Source organism: Sus scrofa, chromosome 9 (genome assembly GCF_054392235.1).
Source record: "Sus scrofa isolate SSC_HxYL_T2T_F1_AM1 chromosome 9, Sscrofa_HxYL_maternal_Yorkshire_Landrace_v2.0, whole genome shotgun sequence".
NCBI lineage: Eukaryota > Metazoa > Chordata > Mammalia > Artiodactyla > Suidae > Sus > Sus scrofa.
In genome coordinates this window covers 127,634,118-127,656,778 of record NC_139391.1, presented here as the reverse complement: position 1 = coordinate 127,656,778, position 22,661 = coordinate 127,634,118, and the positions used below count along the sequence as shown (strand labels likewise).

The 22,661-nt window shown below is 48.2% G+C and overlaps 1 protein-coding gene across 15 annotated transcripts in view; it reads right to left on the bottom strand.

The window, feature by feature from the left end:
* Positions 1-22,661, bottom strand: part of CACNA1E (calcium voltage-gated channel subunit alpha1 E) — a 607,618-nt gene that overhangs the window by 485,238 nt on the left and 99,719 nt on the right. For 14 of the 15 annotated variants that reach the window (XR_014816369.1, XR_014816370.1, XR_014816366.1 and 11 more), the window contains exon 1: positions 6,220-6,686. The gene's annotated coding sequence lies outside the window, so the exon portion shown is untranslated. Of the gene's footprint in view, positions 1-6,219; positions 6,687-12,687; positions 12,787-22,661 lie in introns of those variants that run through there. The other variant, XM_084977828.1, reaches the window with a different exon arrangement.

Here is a 22,661-nt window from a genome sequence, read left to right as displayed (position 1 = left end):
ATTTATTATACAGTCTATAAAACACTTCCATACACAATTGTACTTGTTCCTCAGAGTGGCCACATTATGAGAATTGGTGATATGGATCGAATTTCATTTTGGCCATTCTGATCTTCAGCTTAAATATTACCTCCTCAGAAGCCTCCCTGACACCCAATCTAAAGAGCTACCCAATCAAGTGCCATGTCACCCTATATTAATTTTCTGACTGCCATGTACTGCAGTCTGGTTTATTTTGAAAAAATTTACTTGTCTAGTTATTGTCACTCTCTTCCTGCAGTAGAACAAAAATTTCACGAAAGTAAGAAATGTGTCTGCAGTGTGCACTGCTGTATTCCCAGTACCCAAATCAGTGCCTGGCCCAGAACAGGCACTTAGGAGACAGACACAGCTGCAGAAGGAACGCGGGTGGGAAGAAAGGGTGGGGGTACAGGAGGGAGGGAGAAGCAAGGAGAGGCTATGATTTTGTGCACTAAGTGGCAGAGCCGAGGCTCACATCTGGGGCTTTGCCCCTCCCCACCCCCAAGCCCAAGCTCCTTCCCCTCCTTGGGGAACCCTGGGGGTCACTCTGGGCCAGAGCCCAAGGGCAAGGTTAACAAGATGACTCTTCTTCACGAACCCAGCATCAGAGATCTGGCACAAAAAAAAAAAAAAAAAAAAAAAAAAAAAGGAGCAGGGAGTTGGGTACATGTTCACCTGTCATGCCTGCTCTAAAGAAGTCATCAACTCTGTCTGTAGGATGCTTACATTCAAGAAAACATCAGTCAAGGACCAAATAAGTCAAGAGAGATTCAGTGTATTTTCTTTCAAGAGGCAAAAATATAACATGTTCTCCACCACTTTTTAAATTAAGAACAAAGAAAAAAATTCCTATTCAGTAAATATAGCAAACAAAAAAAAAATCTATTGTATGACTAGGTAAGAGAGAGAAACAAAGCATAAAGGGAAGGAGAGAGAGAATGCATGGGAGATAAAAATCACAGAAGAGTCATTGCTCTTAAAATGGGAGAAGGCTCAGGCAATGCTGGGTCCAGGCCCCTTCTCTCTAAGAACAGGCAGCTCAACTTATGTGTTGATAACGTGGTTGGCAAGTGATTTACCCCTGGTCTATAGCCAGTCAGAAGGGGGGCAAGAGTAGATAACACATAATTAGATCAAAGAAACCAAGACTTCTTCAAAGGCCTGTACTTAGAGCTAGAAACCAATTATTTGAGAGTAAGAACCACGTCATTTTTCATCTTTATTTCGCCATTTCTCCCATCAAAAGGCCTTGTACACATTTGATTCAGGAGAGGGGGGACCCCAAAAGATACATAAAGGAGGCATAAATGCAGACATCCTCTGCCGAGAAGAAACAGAGAGCTGGGTCAAGGTACATTTCTGCAACTACAGTGGTATTTCCATCCTTAAAAGGTGTGTCCATCAATGTAGCCCTAGATTTTGTTACTCCGGTTAGAAATTAAAAGGCCACACGGGGCTGGATGCCCTGCCCTGCCACAGGCTGCAAGGCCTGCTGTGTATCCAGGACAGCATGCCACCTTCCTCCTGCTGCGCCCCAGCCTGGTGCCCTCCCCCAGTTCCCATTCAGCTGCTGCTGCCCCCATTCACCCTACAGTGAGAGTCTGGAGCCTTCTCTCTTTACCGCAACACCAAGCTAGCACTGACAGGGAAAGATGTTTTCTCAAGTATGGTCAGGGTAGCTATAAAGACTCGGTGATTCCAGAGGATGAATCTTCCAAAATACTACTCGATGATCATAGATAGGAAGGCCGTTCCTTGGTAAAGCCCAACTCTAGAATCTCATTCATTGCTGCTCCCCCCTCCCCCATTCATACAGGTACAGCAGACAACAGAACCCTTTAGAATCCTCATGTCAGAGATGAGGATTCCACCCCTAACCTAAGTGTTCCGAGTTATGATGACAGAGCCACCACACATCGTTGCTTTGCCAGGAAGTTTCTTGATTTGCATGTAAACCCCCCCCATCCTATTACAAAGAATCTGTAACAGGATTTCTGGCTCCAAATGGCTTTAGAGTTTGTTACCGTACTATGGCCTAGATCCAGGCTTCCCACCACACTGCGAGGGCCATGAGGTCAAAGACTGACGTATCTCCCTTGTTTGTTTGTTTGTTTGCTTTTTTGCACACCACCTTCTCCCAGGGTCCTGCCTCCCACCCCGACCCCTCCGCCAGGGCTTAGCTCATCATTCAGGAAATATTATAGAAGCTGGTTAGCATAGTGTTGCGTTTCCTGCTCTTCCCAATTCTCTGTCACTTAGTGGGGATACAAGGAAATAAGACTCCTTGGGGATGCAAGGTAACATGAGGCAGGCAGGAGGAAAGGCTGGATAAGCCACCCCCATTTTCCCAGACCAGAACTGGGCTGAGGCCTGCCCACAGGAGACCAGGGCATCACGGCTCCTCCCCAGGGTGCCTCTTTCAGTGCTCCCCCCACCCAATCTAACTCCTATCCTTCAGCCCCTGAGCTCCCCCACCCCCCACCCAGGAAGAGGAGGCTGAGAAGGTGTGCCTCTGCTCAGGACTTATGGAAGCAGAGCACAGAGCTACCCCTGAGCTATGGGCTCTTCAACCGCTGGAGCTGGGAATACCTGGGGGGGCCTCTGCCCAACCTTTATTTTCAGGCACGTTAAATGAGGCCCAGGGAGGTTCTCACCTTGCCCAAGGTCACAAAGCTCCTTAATGGGCTGAGCTGGTCAGAAGTCAAGTCACCTGGGCCAACGCTCCATTATCCAGCTCACGCCCACTGGATTAATGCCATTTTCCCCACGCAGGCTGTTCTGGGGCTGGGTGATTACAGTGCTACAAGGTAAATAGGAAGGATGAATAGGTGGAAACCCTGTCTAGAATTACCTACTTAAGGCTCTATTTTTGCCTCAGTGATAGAAAAAAGGATCTAAAGGACCTAAGAGTGTCAGCTGGGGACCTTCAGCTTCCCCAGCTGGTCTATAGAGTTACTTCTGGGCAAACCAAGGGTTGCGAAGGCTCTCTTCATATCTAGGCTGCAGTCAGTCTCTGAGACAACCAGACTCAATCAAATGTGATCCTGAGAGAAGAAGGCTCCCATAACTAAGGTGAAGACAGACCCTAGATACCAAGTGGGAACATACGCTCTGCTCATCCATGAGACAATGCTCCCACCCTAGGCGTTCATGGGCACAAGAGAGGGGGACCCAAGAGAGGGAGTCCTCCAGGGATGGTCCAGGTGGCAGGGCAGGGGGTGGGGCCACAAACTTCACGGACACCAAGAAATGACAATGTGGACAGAAAGAATGGGGCAACATGAGTCAAGAACCAGACAGGATGGATGAGCAGACTGCCTAATCCACCCCACTCTGAAACCACCCATCATCCCCAGGGCCCCAAACACACAGGACCAAATGTGTGAGCCTAACAGGGACCACATCAACTGCAGCACAGAGAGGTACCATTCCATGAAGGAATTCAGCTGGCCACTGGGTGAACCTGAGCAAGTTACTTCACTTTTCTGAGCTCCAGTTGCCTCACCTATAAAATAGGGATACTGACCTAAAAGCACTGGATAAGCATTAATGATATAAAGTATGGAAACTTCTTGCTCTAGTATCTGGAAAATAATATGCACTTCATAAATGATAACTAAACTTTTGAGGCCCATGGGCTGCTGGGGGGATGAAGGTGTGATCGACACAGCCTCTCAGGCTCCTCATCACTCCCTCACACAAGCCAGGAAGGAAAAGTCAGGTACTTCTGCGCATTAGGATGCTTCTTGAACATGAGTTTCTCAGTTCGAAACCCAGACACATATAGGATTTTTTCCTCCCCCCTCACCTCTCTCACACACAACACACACCCTACCCCAGCCCCAGGAGAGCTGAGGAGTTATGACAGCAGGGATCCAACTGCTCAACCATGTGACTGACCGTAAGGGTCACTGTATCTCATCCAGCCATCAACCTAACACCACAAGTCCTGGCAGAAGGACAGCCTCCTGGGAGCCCATGCTTATAAATATCACAAGCAAGCAGACAGAGGGATAGAAACATACACATCTTTTCCACCTAAATCACCTTCTACTTGTAACTCCTGCAATCAAAGCATAAAGTTCCATTGGAGGAGTGGGAATTGGAGGAAAGGTTTAGTGGAATTGAGGAAAGAGAAGTCCATCAAAGGAAACAGATTCATATTCGGCACTGGCTTCCCCCAAGGGAACTGAAATAAAGTCCATGTGCAATCTGAGTCAAGAAGAACCCCACCAGAAAGGAAGGTGCAAGACCCACATGACACAAAAGCATCTCATGCTCCTCGTGGACTGTCCCTCTGCCTATATTATCACTCTCAGGGCAATCGTTCATCCCGATCTGTCTAGACAGTCTCTCTTGTCCACGTCTAATTACTGTTAATGTCTCTGTTTACTCTCAAAAGTGTCCCGGCTTGAACAATAAATTATATGATTACCCAATACTACAAAGCGGTAGGAAAAAAAAATCTTAGCTGGCCAAAGACATAGCCTGTGAGAGAAGAGCAGAGATGGAATCAAAAAAGAAAAGATCATCTCCTTCTGGGCTCTAGAGATGGCTGCACACCCTGACAAGACCCACACGTGTGCAGCAGAGGAAGTTCTATTATTTTCCATTAGAATTCCTTTTGGGAGTTCCCGTCGTGGCGCAATGGTTAACGAATCCGACTAGGAACCATGAGGTTTCGGGTTCGGTCCCCGCCCTTGCTCAGTGGGTTAACGATCCGGCGTTGCCATCAGCTGTGGTATAGGTTGCAGATGCGGCTCGGATCCCGCGTTGCTGTGGCTCTGGCATAGGCCGGGGGCTACAGCTCCGATTCGACCCCTAGCCTGGGAATCTCCATATGCCGCGGGAGCGGCCCAAGAAATAGCAAAAAAAAAAAAAAAGACAAAAAAAAAAAAAAAAGAATTCCTTTTGGAACTGTCAACCAGAAGTTTCCTCCGGTGCATACCCTAGCTCCCAGCCCCAGTAGAAAACACCCCTCTTCTCTAGTTCTGATGTCAGTTGACATAGTCATGCTCTTACTTAAGTGTCAGAAACCTCTTTTCGTTCATGAAAACACTCCTCGAGGTGCAGGTCTTCCAGCCTCTTCTCTGGACTAAGCTGCTTGGCCCCTCTAGCCTTTCCATTGACTATGAGGTCTCTGTGACACTATGAGGTTTTGGTCCCCCAAGAGTAAGAACAAATCAGTGTTCCAACACCATAGCCTCCAAAGGTAAAAGAGAGAGTGAATCATTACAATACCCCAGACCTGGATCACTCACCCACCTACGCAGCCTGAACCACCTGCTCTGAGTGGCCACAGAGTCACAGACCCAGTGAGAGGAAGGATTCCTCCTTGGGCAAGTGGCCAAACTGCCACCTCCGTCCCTAGAGTGAGACAGAAGCCTGGATCTCAGGGGGATGGGGTGCGGGGTCTCCCATCATTCTCTCCTGGGCATGGCACAAAGCAAAGAGGCAGAAAACTGGGTGTTCATCCCTGGAAAAGAAGGTGCAACCACCCTCTCCCAGAGAGACGCAAACCCTGTCAAAAAGCAAGTCTCTCTAAATAGCTCGGCTTCTTCAGGGCACTCCCCTTCCTCCTCTGAGCCCTAGTTCCCAGGATAGGGTTCACTCGCCCTCCCCACCGACCCCAGGCTCTAGAAACAGCCCAGCCTACCCAGCACCAATCCCAGGACGCTTCCAAGGGCGCACCCAGCTTCCTTCCCAGAAACTTCGCTGGAACCTCAGCCCCTGCTCAGCAAGCCCTCCGTTGGAGTGGCCCCTCCACAGAACTTCCCGGGTGCCAGGACTGGCAGAGACCCGGCTGCTGCCGACGGGCACCCCCTCCTCTGCGCTTGGCTGCGCTGCCTCGGCTCCCACGCTGCCGGCTAAGCAAACACGCAAGCACGAACGAGGTGCCAGCCCTGGGTACCCTGGCAAGGGGTACATCACTCACACCTCGAAACGCCCAGCGCGCGGGGGCTTTCCCACGCCCGGGAAATTAACACGGAAGTTGCAAAGAAAAGGGCAGCGCGCGGAGAGGAAGAGCCAGCCGGCTTAGGAGAAGGTTTGGGCAAACTAGGAATCTCCACGGTCCACGCACCCCCAACAGGTAGCAAGACCAGGGAGCCCGGCGCCGGGGAGGGCAGCACAGCCCCGCAGAAAGCCGGCGCCAGGGCGCAGACGACCTTTCCCTGGGCAACAAGAACCCGGGCTTACCTTGAATTAACGCAGAGTCCCGCGCTCGGCTGAATGAGGAGAGTGCTAGTATTCCGGAGACATCACTGAATTATTTTAAAAGGGCACAAGGGTAGGGGAAGGGGCACGGGGAGAGGGGGTAGGAGAGGTGGTGAAATGGAAGGGGGAAGAAGGAGGAATGGGGAGGGGGAGAAGGGGAGCGGGGAAGGAAGGCAGGAGAAGGGACGGGAGAGAATAAAATAAATGAGAAGGGAGACAGTTGGAGGAAAAAAAATCTGCCTCCGGCCCCCACCGTAGAAAAGAAATTTCTGACAATCAGAAAAAGAATTCGCACTCATGCCACCCCAAAGGGGTCACACGGCGGGTAGCGAGGAGACGAGACGACTGGAGCTGTACCCAAACAGAGGAAGAAACAGCAGTCGGGCCAAGCTGCACGGCGAGGCGGGAGGTGCGGAGAGGGACGCGGGCGGGAGCGGGAGCGCGCACATGGGCTGCGGGCGGGGCCGGGGGCTGGATCGCGGGCGGGCGGGCGGGCGGGGCTCGGTGTAGTAAAGGCTCCTGGAGGCGAGCAATGTCGGTCGAGGTTTCCGCGGAAAAGTTCAGTGACCGCAAACTTCCACGGGCGATTTCCAGTCGAGAACGCCAAGCCCGTGTGTGAACGGGAGCGGCTGCTCCCAAGGCTCCGCTGCTGGACCTCACCCCGCTCCAGGGTCAGGCCTTTGCCTGTCTGGGCAGGGAAACCGTGATGGAAGCGCACGATTGCATCTGAACAGAAACAGATGCAAAGGGGTCTTCCAGGATCAAGAGAGGGGAAAGTGTGAGGGGACCAGTCGCTGAGCCAGATGCTACCCAAGGGAAGGGGACCCCAGCCCTAGGGCGGGGCATCTCTGCTGCCTCTGGAGGGACCTGGAGGCGCTCTGAGGGTGGCAGGGGGGCCGGCTGTGGGCTCAAAGGATGACCCTGTTCCCCAGGGGTAGTTAAGGAGCACAGAAAATTAGCAGCCCTAAAAACAGGCAGACTGGCATCTGATCTCCAAGGCTTTCTAGAGGCTCCCTCTCCCATTTTTCTGGCTCTCTGCATATCTTTTCTAGCAGAAACACCACCCAGAGCCATTGATGGTGGAGACTTCAGGTCCCACCAGCCCAATCTCTTCAGTGGAAGGAGAGCAGAGGGGCTTTGCCAGGTGGCTCTACTCAGCTCCCCACCTTCCACCAACAATTCAGATTCACAGAACAGAAGCGACGCAGAGAGACAGAGGAGGAAGCAGTAGGACTGAAAGGGCCACGAAGAGAAACAGAAAAGAAGCAGGGGACGAGAAGGAAGAGAAAGGAGAGAGTTGGCTCCCTTGTAGCTCTGGTTCCTTAGACCCGGCCTTGGCTAAGAAAGATGGGGCAAGTCTTCTACAGGCTTCTTTGGGGGTCATCAGAGTTGAATGAAGACAGTCAGCCTCTCCTCCTTAGCTTTGAGTTTCCCATGGTTGAGAGCAGGATTTTATTTAGTCAACGTTGTACCCAGTATATCCACCTACCCAGGGCCTGGTACATCTCGGAAGACATGCACTGAAGGAATTAAAAGGCCACAAGGCCACTGGCTCCTGTTCCCCCCCGCCCCCCGCCGCCCCCCACGCTTAGCTCGGGATGGGGAAAAGGAGGTGACGATCAAGGACCGTGTGGTCTCCTTGGCTCAGTGCCCACCTCACCCCACGAGCTCTGGGTGGGAGGGTCCAGAAATTCAACCCCAGCATCACCTAAGTCCCCCAAATTATCATCAACCCTGAAGAGAAGTGAGTCTGTCCTCTATAAATTAGATTTTTGGTAAACCCAGCCTTTAGCCCTGATAGGAAAAACTGTTCCAGCATTCGGGGGAAAAAAATCAGGGCTATACATCAGTTTTTCAGAGGCTGACAGATTTTTGGAAAGTCTTACAGAGCAGGTTCCGTATTAAGATTTTTTTTTTCCAGTTCAGGCATCAGAATACAATGGGAGCCTCTCTGGTGGAGGAGATCCTGGGCCCTGAGCAAAGGAGGTCAGAACCCTAGGCCTGGGGAGTCAGCAGCCCTGCCCTCAAGGGAGAAGAAACAGAGTGGGGAGGACACAAGGTAGAGATTCCCCCACTAAATTTAGAAAACTCACCTCAGAATCTATTGACTCTATTAGAGGGAAAACTCACCTCAGAATCTATTGACTCCATTAACCCCCAAAGGGACACTTGGTGCCCCACCCGCAGCATAAGGACACACAGGCACAGGGCAGTTATCAGCTACTGAGGCCCTTCTTCATCAGCCAATAAGCAGGAATAATTCACATGACAATGTTTGGGTTTCTTTTTTTAAATGAAAAAGTTTAAAGAGCTGGGATACCAGAAGGCTGATGGTTTTCCTGGCTTGGAATCTCCTTAAGAGAAGAGCATCCATACTCGCCTCCCTCCTCCATCAAAACAAACAATGACTGTGCCCACAAACAAGACTCTCCTTGACGGCCCACTCTTATTGATGGGAGGGCGCCATGCTGCCTACTGGATGGCTCCATGACAGATACCCTTTACCTGTCTGAGGAGTGACAAGGGCAAGCCCGGATGCCCCAGTAGAATCCCTCAGACACACCTGCCACTTTCTTTCTTGCTTCTCTGACGAGTAACAACTAATTCAAACAATACGGTGCCCTTTCGGATATAACAAAAATATTGGTTTGAGCTCTTCTTTCATTTGAGTTGTGGCTGCTGTTCAGCGCCTCTTGCTCTAGGCAGGAGGTGGGGAGAGTAAGCTGGGATGCAGGGACTCCGGTTAGCACACTAGGCCCACATGCCTCCAACTCTTCACCCAGGCAGATGCACCTCCTCCCCACTCCCAGGCGGCAGCTAGACCCGGCAAGGGGGTCCGGAGGGCTCCGTGCTCAAGGTGCTCACACTCTCATCTCTTGAGCCAGACCAGCCACAGAGCACCCCGGCCTGCCCTGCCGGTGAAGACCTGTGCCCCCTACTGTGCCCTACGCCCCCTAGCGGGACTCCGTGCTGGGGCCCTGGCTTCAAAGAAAAGACCCTGCTTTAATAATTCAGCCTGCTAGAATGCCATTTAGTAGCCATGGCAACCAGTTCCCTGACATCTAGTTGTAGGCAGGATGTGGTTAGAAGGGAAAAGAGAAGGAGAAAAAGAGGGAACGGGAAAAGGAAAAGAAAGAAACCCAGCCTAGATTATATCTAAACTTCGCCTGCCTGCACTCCACGCAGTGAGCCGCCCAGGAATCTCAGCCGTCAGGGCTCTCGCTAGCTCTCTTCCCTCGTCTCTGATGCCCCTTTTTCCTCTTATCCTTTTCTAGCTCTTTCCGTGGCAAACCTACTGGAAGCCAGGAGATCTAGATTCCTTGCCCAGCATTTTAGCTAAACACCTGTGTGACTCCAGCAAATACCTTTCTTTGCCTTGGTTTCTTTATCTATAAAACGAGGGGCTTGTAGATGTTCCCTAGGGTTCCTTCCACCGCTGACAATCCCTGATTCTCTGGTCCTCTCTCTACTCCACTCATCTCTCCACCTTCCAGCCTTTCCTCTTGGTCCAGCTGTCTCTGTCTCTCCATCTTTGTTTATTTCCGGTCGCCATCTTTTTCTCTCCTCTCTCTTCCTCTCCCTCCCTTCCTCTCCCATTCTCTCTCCCTCTCTCTCTCACGCCATTTGCCATGAGACAGTTCTTTCCACAACATTCCATTCCCCTTTGCTGGAAAGTATCCCATCACCTCCCTTTACCCAGCTAATTCCCCCTCATCTTTCAGGTTGCGGATCAGACACCAGTTCCTACAAGAAGCCTCTGTGCCCCCTTTATCAGCTCCCAGAGTGCCCCAGAGTGACACCTATTGAACTTTTTCTCACTGTACTGTTGGTACCTCAGCTGGCACGCGAGCCCACTAAGGGCAAAAAGAGCACCTCCTTCACAGCTGCATCCCCGGTGGCTGCCATGTGGGGGGCATTTAGGAAGTATTGGTTTTACATGAAGTATAAAATACCTCAAATCATGGGTCTCCGGATCACTGCCTGTTAAAGACTCAAGGCACATCCCAGAAGTGGCGGGGGGGAAGCCACAGTGGGAGCTCACTTGAGTCCAAGCCTCCTCCATACTACGTGCATGGGGTGAAGGAGACCTCCTTCCCAAACTGTTCTGATGAGCTGGGGAGCCAAGAGCAAGGGGCCCTGGCAGACATTTTGGTGAGACCATCTGGAGTGGAAGGAGCTCCTGGAGGGGTTGAGAACGTGCGCCAAAACACCCCCAAGTGGGCGATTCCCTTCCGCCCATCTCTGGGGTTGCTCTGGCACCACCCAGGGAAACTCAAAAGGTGACTATACCACCGTGCAGCAAAGGGAGTTCCCTTCAGGGTATCAGAGCTTCAGGCAGCCACCTGACAAGCAAATATCCTGCAGCCTTTTAGCATAACTGCTTCCTTTCTTCTGGGAGCAGAGCCATGAGGAAGGCAGCCGGACAAAGGGATGGGGCTGCCAGAGGCATGTGGGCCATCGCAGAGGAGTTGGGGAGGCCCTGGGCAGTGTTTCAGGCCCCTGCTGGGAGGTGGCAGGGAGGGCTTCTGTCATCCAGGAAGCAGCTGCTTTGAAAAAAAGAGGAGTTCCTGGTGGCCTAGTAGTTGAGGATTTGGTGTTGTCACTGCTGTGGCTCAGGTTCAATCCCTGGCCTGGGAACTTCCGCATGCTATGGGCACAGCCAAACAATAAAATAAAACAAAAATTTTAAAGGAGAAAAGAAAGTATTCTTTGATAGTCATCTTTTGATGGACCAACAAGACCTACCCATTTATGAAATCTTGGCTGTAAATATGAATGGAAGACATGGGTTTCTTCCCACTGCTCCCTAAGGAATTCTCTCTCATTCACACATTAAAGAGGAGTAACAGAGCCGAGAAAAACATAGACACACAAGCTCATATTCCTGTGCACAGAGCTCCCATTAAGTTCAGAGGGAAGCACAGGGCCAGACTCTGCACAGTGTGCTGTCCCCATTCATAAGCCAGAAACCCACGCCCGCTGGTCTGAAGCCCCAGCCTTCACATTGCTTGGTCCCCAAATAATCTTTAACCCAGACGGAGCTGCCTTACTGTCAAAGGTCTGCCAAGTGATACCCAGTCTTCCTGATATCATGCACGTACTGAATGACACATTTCACTAGCAGACTTCCAGGAGCTGCCCCCACCACCCGCTCCTAGTGTCACATTCTCACATCAGCCCAGGCTTCAGACAAAGGGAATGCTTTAAAGCCGAAAGCTAGAAGAGAAAAAAAAGACCAGCACAGACCCTGAAGGAAAAAAAAAAAAAAAAAAAAAAAGACATTCCTTTGTAAAAATGCTATCCCCAAACCCGATTTGCATCTATACTGGATTGTTTGAGAAGCTCAATATGGACTCACGCTGAGTTTTCCCATTTCAGGGGACTCATACCTCCCAGCTGGGGAAAAATCCAAGTCCTATACACTTCTGTGCAGTAGAAACCTGATATGGGAAAAAATAAGTTAACAATCCCCCTGTATCCCCAAACATGCCATCACATCACCCTCTACTAAGTTGAAAATGCACGTCTTCTCCCACATGCTCTGAGCAGCTCCGAGTACAGCACCCAAACATTAGGACAAACCTACGCTCTTTCATCACCCCAAGAACAGAACCGGAAAGCATGTGGCAGCAAACGCCCATGCTAATTCCATCTGATGTACACACACACAAACTGTCAAGGCATCACACAAACACACCCCACATACACAATGACTGAAACCTGGGCACATGCACACATACTCATACATATACATTGCCCACCTGGGACATGTGTGTGTGAGTGTGTGTGTGTTTTGTTCAGAGGCTGATGATGCTTTGGATTATGAGGTTTCCATGGTTACCTTCTGTGGAGGGATGTGGGGTAATTGAACTCTTGGGGTTCACCATTCACCAGATGCAGCTTGCTCACTCCTGCACGTTTATTCGCTAAGTGGCTTGCTCTGCATTTTATCACCACCAGAGCTTCGTTTTAGTTTCAAGTCAAGTACAAGTACATGGAAGAGCGTCAAGGGCTCTGGCTTTACCTTGCAAGGACGGTACTGGCAACTCTGACTTCAGCATGTGGATTACCCTGGAAGAGTCTCAGATTAACTAGGGTCCAGAGGCAGCCAAGGTCATACAGAACCACCTTTTTTCCCCCACGCAAGAAAGACAACCACCCCAGAATGGGTGAGAAAAATCATATGTGCTAATTCATAAAAAGCTCTAAGAGGATAAAATCTAAGGATCCAAACCAGCATAAACCACAGGGGTGAGGACAGGGATCTAACACCATGTTTTCTCTCCTTTCCAGGGCGCTTCCGAGGAGGCCTCTCTAAATGGTTATCTTACATCGATTTAGAGAAAAGTAATTTCTCAAGAGCGTGTTAGCATCAGACATGGTCCCATCTATACACATGGGAAACTGCCCACATGGGCTTGACAAATAAAATTCTTCCATGCACATTACCTTCTAATGTCTCGCTCCCTCTGAGGAATCTAACAAGACAAACAGAACTGGGAGCTGATCAGGGAGTAATTGCAAGACTCTTCTTCAGACTTCGCTGACCTAAAGGAATAAAGAAATGAAATAATTTCATGTAATCAATCAATGGAGGAATATGGTAGCGTTCAGGCCAAGGATGGGACCAGGGAAACTCACTGCACTGAGTAGTCATAGGAGCCTGGAGGCCTCAAGCAAGACTCTTAGCTGCCCTCAGCCTCCACATCTTATGTTTCTATGATTCTTGGTTTCTAAGGGGTTTCAAACTGAAGCCCTTTGGCCTATTAATTCAACATGTGGTACAGAGTAAAAGGGACCCAGCTCAAGTGCTAAAGGGGGCACCGGAATGGTAGTTCGAGATAGAAATTGGAATTATTTTTCCAATGTTCATACTCTTTTACCTCCTCCATCTCTACACTAAATTTTCTCCTCCAACCCAGAATGGGCAATGTCTATGAATCAGTAGGAAGAAAGCAAAAAATGAGATGTAAATGAACATAGTATGCTTTCGATTTGGATCCAACTATTTACAAAGCAGGATATGAAACTGGACACATTCACGGACGAAAGAATGGTGCAGATAATTAACCACGTGCAAAAGAAGACCTCGTAGGCAAACAGCAGAGGTGGGACTATATCCCCACACAGAAGAAAAGAACGAGAAGCAATATAATCACCATGGGCTTCAATGGGACCCACATTCTCCATCCCCCGGTGTTGTGGGCTGAATTGTGTTCCTTCCCAAAATTCACATATTAAAGTCATAACCTCCAATAGGTGACTGTATTTGAAGATAGGGTCTTTAAAGATGTGATTCAGGTGAATGAGGTCACTGAGGTGGGCTCTGGTCCAGTACGACTGGTGTCCTTATAAAAAGAAAGCAGGACACAGATGCACACAGAGGGAAGACCAGGCGAAGACAGAGAGAGAAGACGCCACCTCCAATCCAAGGAGAGAGGCCTGAGGAGAAAGAAATCAACCTTGCCAGCACCGTGAGCTCAGAGTTCCAGCCTCCAGAACTGAGAGCAAAGAGCTTTCTGTTTAAGCCAGCCCGTCTGTGGTACCTGCTCATGGCAGCCTGAGCAGACTCACACAGCCCGAGACCAAACTGAAGAGGTGCCCCGAAATGAGATGATGAGGAGTGATCACGCAGGCTCCAGACCATCTGCGATTCACTGTCTGCTTGGCCATGAACTAAATAACACGTGAGCTTGGGCCAGTTGTTTAAGCTCCCGTGCCTCAGTCTCCTCGTCTGCATAATACGGATGACACAATCCCTTTCTGACAGGGCGACTGTGAGGGATGAAAGAGGTAGTGCCTGTCAAGTACTTAGACCATACCTGGATCATAGAAAATGCTCAATAAATATTATTACAAAGACAGCCAAAATTGAAGTTTTTTTGAGTGGCCACGCTTGTGGCATGTGAAATTTCACACGCCAGGGATGGAACCCATGCCACAGCAGTGACCCAAGCCATAAGAGCAACAACTCCAGATTCTTTAACCCGGGAACTCCAATTGACGTTTCTTTTTTAAGCTGGAATCAAGTCAGGTATCTGAGTTGGTCCTGCCTGCAGACAAGGAAATGGGTAAGATAACTTCCCATGCCCTCTCCTAGCTCTGAAATTACACAGATGTCTGAGAACCACCTTGCTCCCTTTCAGGGAAGGCTGCAAATTTGAATCCTTAAATGCCACACATATTGATTACTTTAGGGAAGATCAGTAACCCAGGAGTTTTTTCCAAACTGTCACGGTCCATGAACTGTTTCCCTTGGATGCCCGCATTCCTCCCCCATAGCCCACTGGAGGCTTCTCACTCTCCATCCCTGTGAACACATCATCCCTGAGGGACCTTTGAAGGAAGCCACCCTCCAGGTCTCTTCACTCCAAGGACAACTGGTCTTATTTGTTCTCCACCCTGTCCTTGTGGGATGTGTGGAATCGGAGGAGGCAGAACCAAGGTTTAACCTAATGACACCAGAATAGCACAGGCAGGAATTCATGTTCATTGATCAGGAGTGGATGGTGGGTACAAGGTCCTGGAAACAGTGGGTGGTACTCCCAGCAGCCTCTGCCTGGGCCTCATGGATGCTCTGATGATGGCTCACCAAATGCCCCCTCGCTTTCTATCACCGAAACCCTGGGCTACCAGGTCAATTGCCCCCTTTGGGGCCTTTGTTTGGTTGCTCTTGGTTCTGCCCTGCAGTCTCTTCAGCCACTGTTGCCCTCAGGAACCATGGCAGGAAAACCAGACCTACAGTTCTAGGGACTCCGGTAATACCCAGACTTCCATGGGCCATATTTGCCTAAAGAGAAGTTTAAGGCCAAAGAAGCAGCATTTAGTTCCCATCCTCCAAGGCATGCTGAAAATGGCAGTATGTTATTCACAGAGCTCAGTGGTACCCAAATCACCTAGGCCCAGGGTCCTTGAGTAAACAGCAGATGCCTTATCAGAGGAAGAGTTTAAAATGTTCTCTTCCTGGAGTTCCCTGGTGGCCTAGAGATTAAGGACTCAGCATTGTCACTGCTGTGGTTCCAGTTACACTGTGGCTTGGGTTCGATCCTTGGCCTGAGAACTTCTGCATGCCACAGATGCAGCCAAAAAGTAAAACGAAACAAAAAACAAGCCTTTTAATTAAAAAATAAAAAAAAACAGCAGTTCCCATGTGGCACAGTGGAAATGAATCCGACTAGTAACCATGAGGTTGCAAGTCTCATCCCTGGCTTGGATTCTGTATTGCTGTGGCTGTAGCATAGGCGGCAGCTGCAGCTCCGATTCAACCCCTAGCCTGGGAACCTCCATATGCCACAGGCGTGGCCCTGAAAAGCAAATTAATCAATTAATTAATAATAAAAAATAAAATGTTCTCTTCCCATGCCTAGAGTATGCACTTCCCTGGAGCCTGACTACAGGTACAGCTAAGCAGATGACCCACCACTTCTCCAGTATGTGCCAACCCTGCCCCTCCAGGGAGACACTCTTAAAATGCAGTTACAAGCAAAAAGACAAGAGAGAATCCATGGCTTTCCAAGCCCATGGAGACTGAGGACAGGAGAGAGAAGAAGCAAAAACAATAAAGGCATGAAAGCTTTGTGCAAGCAGTGTGTGTCCTTACTTCTCTCACCATCCAGAGGTAACAACGGCATTGGCATATTTTCAAAGAACTTTGGGGGGAAGGAAAGTACAGCTATTTGGACAGGTGACTCTAGCTCCTTGTCCACTAGAAACTAGTAGTTTCTGAGGGACGCATTAGCTTTTCCTTCCCAGAAAAAAAATATAAATAGCCCAATTATCAAAACAGAAGGGTTTGGACACTTTACTATCACATCCTTACCTGGAATCTCCCCCATGGCAAGCCCTTCGAGTCTTGTAAAGCACCTCTTTGGGCTTCAGTGTCACCTCACTGGCTTTGCTGAATGTGGCACCTTCACTCTTGCATCGGTTGGCTCTGGTGTACGAGTACCTGTTTGAGTCCCTGCTTTCAATCCTTTTGGATGTCAGAGTTCTATTGTGGCTCAGGGGGTTCAGAACACAACCAGGTCTCCTTGAGCATGTGACTTCCATCCCTAGCCTCGCTCAGTGGGTTAGGGATCCAGCATTGCCACAAGCTGCAGCATAGGCTGCAGATGCAGCTCAGATCCAGTGTTGCTGTGGCTGTGGCATAGGCTGACAGCTGCAACTCTAATCCAACCCCTAGCGGGGGGACTTGCATATGCCTCAGGTGCGACCATAAAAAGGGGAAAAAGGAAAAACTTTCGGATGTCTCCCTAGTAGTCAAAATAATGAATCATATGGTAATTCTATATTTAACTTTTTGAGAACCACCGAACTGTTGCCACATTCTCTTTTTAAAAGTTCTCATCTGCAGAACCTTCTCGGGGACAGAAATAACACCAGATTTCCAAGAATTCCAAGTTGTACCTGGGGTGGACTGCCTTAACCCTCCTGTATCCACATCGTTTGCTGTGTAGCTTGGTGGACCTTCCCACAAGAAGGCAGGGAACTCTTCTGGGTTTTGACATGGGCTCAGCCACATGACTTGCTCAGGCCGACAAGATGCCAGCAGACGTGACACCTTAGGACTGACCCCCAGCCCCTCTGCCACTCCCGTGAAGAGAACACGCCCTGCCTGGCCCAGTGGTCCCAGGAGGGACAGGAGGGATGCGTGATGCAGAGCAGCCCAGCTGCTATAACAAGAAGCAAAGCTGCCCCAGGTGACCTACTGCTCCTTGAGAAGAAAGGGTTATTGTTCTCAGCTTCTGAGTTTGGGGGTGGCTAATGACAAAGTGTTATCATGGCAGTAGTAAATGCCATCTACTGTTTAGCCTACATGTCAGTGAGAACAACATTTCTGGCGAATAAATAAATGGCATGAGAATCTCATTGGCTTAAGGATTTTTTTTTTAAAGCCACCTGAATTAAAAGCCCGGCATCCTCTGTGTCTCTCAGCTCTCTGGAACTACCTGTGGGAGGGCCTTCCTAGTCTGTTTTCTTTTTTGTTTTCTACTTGACCTTGTCATCAAGCCTTGTTAGTACCAAACTCAGTCTGTGAAAGAAGTTTAGCTTAACGTAAAATGGGATGTGCCAAACCAAACGCATCAATTGAGTAACTCTTTGGAAGGCTGTGATTGGTTGGAGCTCTTGCAGATCCAGAAATCTTCGTAAAGGCCAAGAGGGAGATGGGCTGCTGCCTGAGATGCAGCCTGAAAGGCTCAGCAGAGTCATTGCCACTTAGAACCTAACCTCAGCTGGGCAGTTTCAGAAACTTAGTTTTGTTGGTTTCCTTGAAATTAACCAGTATCAGGGGGAAAGTCGCATAAACCAAAATGTCCAGAGGCTGAAAAGTAGAATGCAGGTTTACCAATTTACACCTAGGAGGTTGTGTTTTCTGAGGCCTGGAGGAAAGTACTTACATTCTATAGCCAGCATACCTCCTTCTGGCTCTCAGCATATCTGCAGAAACAAATTAGTCTTCAGAAGCTACTGCGTGGTGAGCACAGTCATCACAAAGGAAGGAGATCAGTGTTGGTACATTTTAATCTGGGCTATGGAAAATCCTAGTAAGTATTCTCATCCCAAAATAGAGCCCGATTCTAGGAACCAAACATTGGCGTAATGTTACCCATCTTCGGGGCTAGTCCTCTAATCAATCAGTATTATCTTGGTAAAAGCAAGAAAATGATAATAATTTAAGAAATAAAGCATAAAGACCTGAGCCACCGCTGGATTTCTAAAGTTAGGACAAATATCTTATCACCTTCATCAAATCCCACCAATTCCCATCCCTAGGATATCTCTGGACCCCAAGCCCTCTGCCATGCCTGCAGCCAGGCCACCTTGCCCGGACCATAGCACTAGCCCCTCCTTGGTCCCCCGGCTGCCACTTTGCCCCCTCCATTCCATTCTAGAACCACACTGCCTGCCCCCCACCTCAGAGTGATTGCTCTAAATCACAGACCAGGTCACATCCTTGCTTAAAATCCTCCAAGGTATGAATGGAGAAAGAAAATGTGGTATATACCTACATGAGAATCAAATTCAGCCTTAAACAGAAATAAAGCATAAAACATCATACAGAAGTATCACATTATTATTGTTGTTGTTGTTGTCATTGTTATTATGTATATGGATAGTAAGTGTGAGCAGTGCCTTGTAGGCAGTATACTGAACTGTCAGTGAAGACTCGGTTTCTTATCACAATTTTGTCAATCAAATTACTGTGTGATATTGGGAAACTAACTATGGAACTCTGGGCCTTGAGCCCTGATTACCATGTATATAATGCTGAGTGCATTGAACTTAGCATCAAAGACAGTGATTTGAGTGGGGGCAGTGTGGACAACAGGTGCTGAGATTTCAGACAAGGGAGAAATCAGTGAGGTTTATTCACAAGATGGTCGGGAGAAAAAGCACATGGAATAAAACACAGCCAGTAGCACTCCTGGCAAAGCAATTTAAAAGTATATCCTATCGGGTCAGGAGGCAAACGGATGGACACAGAATGTCCAAAAACCACTTGTGACTAAAATCACAATAATGTAACTGTAGTTGTTGAGCTGAAGGCACCCAGCTTAGAAACTCCTTGGGCTCACAGAGACTTTGGGTTAACAAAAACAAAAAAGTCAAGTTGACATTTAGCATACAAGATAAGAATAAAGTGCTGCTCTTATTCAATGTTGTGACCCCATTTTATTGATATTAAATTTTAATTTCAATTAAAGTATCAGGATCATGCCCCAGAATTTAACTTGGTTAAGTCCCTAAGCAGTTGAAATAGCCATGTTTACTTTCTGGGCAATTCTCCTCTTGGCTTTAAGCCCCTCAACTTAAGTTGAAATCTTCAGACACCCAGGTTCATTACTTACCACTTTCTTTTAAAGCTCCACTCCAATATCTGGCACTGCATGCTCTCTCTCAGGAGACTGGAGCTGGTAAACCCCCCTTGTCCTTCCTGGTGTGCTCTCAGCAGGGTTTGAAGACCACCTGCTGTGAAATTTGCAGGCATTCTTTACCGCAGCAAACCCAGAGCTGTCAAAATGAATTCCCGGTTTCAAGTTCAGCTTAACTCTACTTGGACAACATGCCCTTTGCTAGCACTGCTGGGCAGGTCAATTTAAGAAATGCGACTCAGAGCCTCAAAATGATTACAGACTGGCAGAAAAGACAGGACATGTACACCGGAAGTTGTCAGAAGACCACACAGGGGACAATACATTTCACAGACACTTCATTCCTAAAGAGATTTCAAAAGAATGCCATTAGTGACACTTAGAAAAGGCTTTATGAAAAAAATTAGAATTAAGAGACACCGTAGGAGTTCCCGTCCTGGCGCAGTGGTTAACAAATCCGACTAGGAACCATGAGGTTGCGGGTTCGATCCCTGGCCTCAAAGCTCAGTGGGTTAAGAATCTGGCGTTGCCGTGAGCTGTGGTGTAGGTCGCAGACGAGGCTCGGATCCCGTGTTGCTGTGGCTGTGGCGTAGGCTGGCGGCTACAGTTCCAATTAGACCCCTAGCCTGGGAACCTCCATGTGATGTGGGAAGCGGCCCTAGAAAAGGCAAAAAGACCAAAAAAAAAAAAAAAAGAGAGAGAGAGAGAGAGACACCATAATATAGCACAAATGTTATGCAAAAAAACAGAAGATATGTGTTGGACCCAAGGAACGTCTTTCTCAGGATTTGAGAAACGGCGCGCCACCCTGATCCCCTTTCTCTGTGCCTTTGTAGACATCCTATTCCCCTGATGGAAACAAGGTGATCAGCTCAGGCTGCCAGGCTAAGAGACATCGTCATACATGAAGATTTAAAGTCATGTTGCTCAGATCGGCTCTAACCTGTTCTGCAATCTGCGAAGTCTGCTGCGCACAGACCCACCTGCTCAGAGGTGGGAGGGGTGACACCTGACCCTGTCCTGGTTCCTTCTAGCTTCATGGGCTTCAAAGGAACAAAAGGGGCAGGAAATACTCCTTCAGAGACAGAAAGCCCCAACCAAAGCCTCAACCCCAAAAAGGCAAACTTTGCCATTGATGGAGCTGGTAAATCACACTGAAAGACTCTTACGATCAAAAATAATCCCCACGGAGCCTGTCCCAGGCTGGATTCCCTCATGAACTTCAGACTTCTGGGCCTTTTCATGTGTGTGGTTGTACCCAGGGCATGCAGATGTTCTGGGGCCAGGGATCAAAACCAAGTCACAGCAGCATAGACCCTTAAATTGCTGTGCCACCGGGGAACTCCCCAGGGCCTTCACGTACTAAAAGAAGTTCTGCTTCTGGTATGGAGGAGTAATTGCTCACCATAATAATAATAATAACAACAACAACAACAACAGCTATAAACCCTGGGGGAACACTACCTGGGAACTGTGAAGACTGAGCAAAGGCAGGCCTGCACCAGAGCCACAGCAATGCAGGATCCAAGCTGCGTCTGCGACCTACACCACAGCTCACAGCAATGCCGGATCCTTAACCCACTGAGCAAGGCCAGGGATCGAACCCGCAACCTCATGGTTCCTAGTCGGATTCGTTAACCACTGCACCACCATGGGAACTCCAGCGCATGCCTCTTTTGAGGGGAGGAAAACTTGGAGCAAATGACCAGCATGGAATGAGCTCCCCACTTTTGTGGCCCTCCCCTGAGAGAGACCACAGCTGCAGCAACACTGGTGTGGGATGGCTTAAATTCTGGTAGAAAGTCCACTATCTTTCTGACCACAGGAACCATGCAAAGGAGCCAGGACAGCCAGGGCTGCCAGAACTCCAGAAAGGAAAGCACAAGCAAAGGAGAATCTCAAATTCTCTCTGTAAGCCCAGCTCGAGTCTCTGCTTGAACCATGCATACGCGGGAGAAACTGAAAGCAGATTATAGGTATGGCTTAAAGAATTGAAGATCCGAGTCACAGCCAACATGGGCAAGAGAGCTGGCAATCTCAGTCTAAACCAAGTTAATCATCTGTTAAAACATCACCACTCCTTGGAAAAATATAACAGAATGCAGAGTCGACAATACAGCAGTCATAAGATCCAGGGGACAATCCCAAATTATTCAACAAGAGAAGACTCAGGAAAATGTGACCCATTCTCAAAGAAAAAGATAATCAACATATGCCAACCATGAGATGATCCAGACATTAGAATTCTCAAAGAATTTCAAGCAACTGGTATACCTATAGTCGGTAAGGTAACGGAAAATTGCTTGTAATGAACTAAAAAGTAGGAAATATCTGTGATGAAATAGACATGACTGCTTATAGAGAAAGTCCTCAGGAAATTATAAAATATTTCCTGGAGTTCCTGTCGTGGCGCAGTGGTTAACGAATCTGACTAGGAACCATGAGGTTGTAGGTTCAATCCCTGGCCTTGCTCAGTGGGTTAAGGATCTGGCATTGCCATGAGCTGTGGTGTAGGTCGCAGACATGGCTCAGATCCCACATGGCTGTGGCTCTGGTGTAGGCCAGCGGCTACTGCTCTGATTAGACCCCTAGCCTGGGAACCTCCATATGCCGCGGGAGTGGCCCTAGAAAAGGCAAAAAGACAAAAAAAAAAAAAATTTCCTAAAACTAATACATGAACTACAGTAAGGTTTTAGGATAAAAGATTAATATTAAAAAAAAAAAAGAATTCTTATTCTATATACTAGTAGCAAACAATTAGAAAAATTAAAAAAACATTAAGTGTGTATTTATTGATAAATCTAAGACCAAATTATACTTACAAAGGAGGGCATGGAAGAATTTGTAAGGTGATAGGTAGAACTTTATGTTCTGACAATTCCCATACAGGACAACCATTAAAAAGCAGAGGGAAGCTGGAAAGAATATGTGAAAAGTAAAATAAGCTCACTGAGCTGCCTTACTGGAATTAACTGACAATAAGAAGATATTATTTCAAAATAGCTTTAGGGGAAGGACAGGGAGGGAAATGAAGAGGTTATTAGATTATTTCAATGTTGAGGCAATAGAGAAAGAAACCAAGAGACAAAAGTCCCCAATCCAGCTTTTAACAAATGAGGAAACACCAAAGCTTTCCTGTTAAATTCAGGAACAAGACAAGACAAGCACTATGTCTCCTCCAACCAATACTGACTTGGAATTAATGCATTTAGATAAGAGAAAGAGCATCTAGAGGAATAAGAACTGGAATGAAAGAGGTAAAACTATTTGCATACGATATAATCTTGAAAATTGCAAAGAATTAATGGAAAAACTACCACAAATAACCAGAAAACTTACTAAAGTAGTAGGGACTAAAATTATTTAAAAAGAAACCCAGGAGTTCCCTTCATGGCGCATCGGAAAGGAATCTAACTAGGAACCATGAGGTTGAAGGTTCGATCCCTGGCCTTGCTCATTGGGTTAAGGATCCAGCATTGCTGTGAGCTGTGGTTTTAGGTCACAGACGCAGCTCAGATCCTTTGTTGCTGTGGCTGTGGTGTAGGCTGG